We start from the raw sequence: 1,144 nt of genomic DNA, 5'->3' as shown, positions 1-1,144 counted from the left end.
GTCATCCCAGGTCCTTGCTCGTTGCTTCTGTTGTGGAGGATCTCATAATCATGATTGCAGCGGGTTTGATGGGTGCTGAGGGAGCACCCTGTGTTTGCTGGTTGTTTTGCCTGGGGTGCATCCCCCACCCCGTGTGCGGGATGTCACCACCAGCAAGCCCCAACCGCAGACCCTTGGTCCATCTGACACCTTGCTTTTAGTTGTTGTGTTTATATCTACATTTACTGCAAGCACTATTTCCAGCACACATTAAGTCAACTATTTTAATCCCGAGCAGCAGAGCTTCTCACCCCAGAACAATTTTTCCTCCTGGAGGGACAGGTTAGGCTCCGCGATGCTCCTGGGTAAATTAGCTGCGGAGAAGACTTCCACTGCAGCCTTTAGCAGCTGGAGTATTTAAACACAACTACACAGCCTTCACTGGATGTATGAAAAGATTCTTGTCTCTGTTACTGGGTTTGATATAAGCGGTTTGCCTCTCAAATATATTATAGTTCATCTCATATTTAGCAACACGGTAACAGCTTAAATAGTGCCTTGAGGCCAAGGACAGGCATTGATCCGTTAATGTGATTAATTAGGGGTGGGCTTGCACTGTGTGGGACACTCCAGCCACCCCCGAAGAACTGCCATGGGTAGTTATTGTCCCAACGACTCCGTTGACGAGGTGTTGATCCCTGGAAGGTGAACCGGAGCTCTGGCTCCCGAATCCCCAAGGGACCAAGGACAACATCCTCGAGGACAACAACCTTAAGGACAACCTCAAGGACATAACACCATCCGTCTCAGCATCTTCACTCCACTTCCCACCAGTCCTCATCCCACATCTTTTTCTTCTTTCCTTTTCAAAGCTCTTGCCGTGCCCATTCCTTTCAAGCGAAGAAGATTTTGCAGCATCTCATGGGCCATCTCCCACGTTTGTGTTTTATTACTCGGGCAGCATGGCCAAAGCTCTCACTTGTCTCCTCTCTCCCACGTTTGTGTTTTATTACTCGGGCAGTATGGCCAAAGCTCTAGCTTGTCTCCTCTGCAAGACCTAAAATACACCCAACACACTCCCCAAATCCTGGCTCCCCAGGGAACACCCATTTCCCTGCTGCCACCAGATCCTCAATGGAAGCAAGGAGTTTACACAAGCACCGCT

Source organism: Pterocles gutturalis, unplaced genomic scaffold (genome assembly GCF_000699245.1).
Source record: "Pterocles gutturalis isolate BGI_N339 unplaced genomic scaffold, ASM69924v1 scaffold2771, whole genome shotgun sequence".
NCBI classification, from domain to species: domain Eukaryota; kingdom Metazoa; phylum Chordata; class Aves; order Pterocliformes; family Pteroclidae; genus Pterocles; species Pterocles gutturalis.
Note: the sequence above shows the minus strand (reverse complement) of the source record.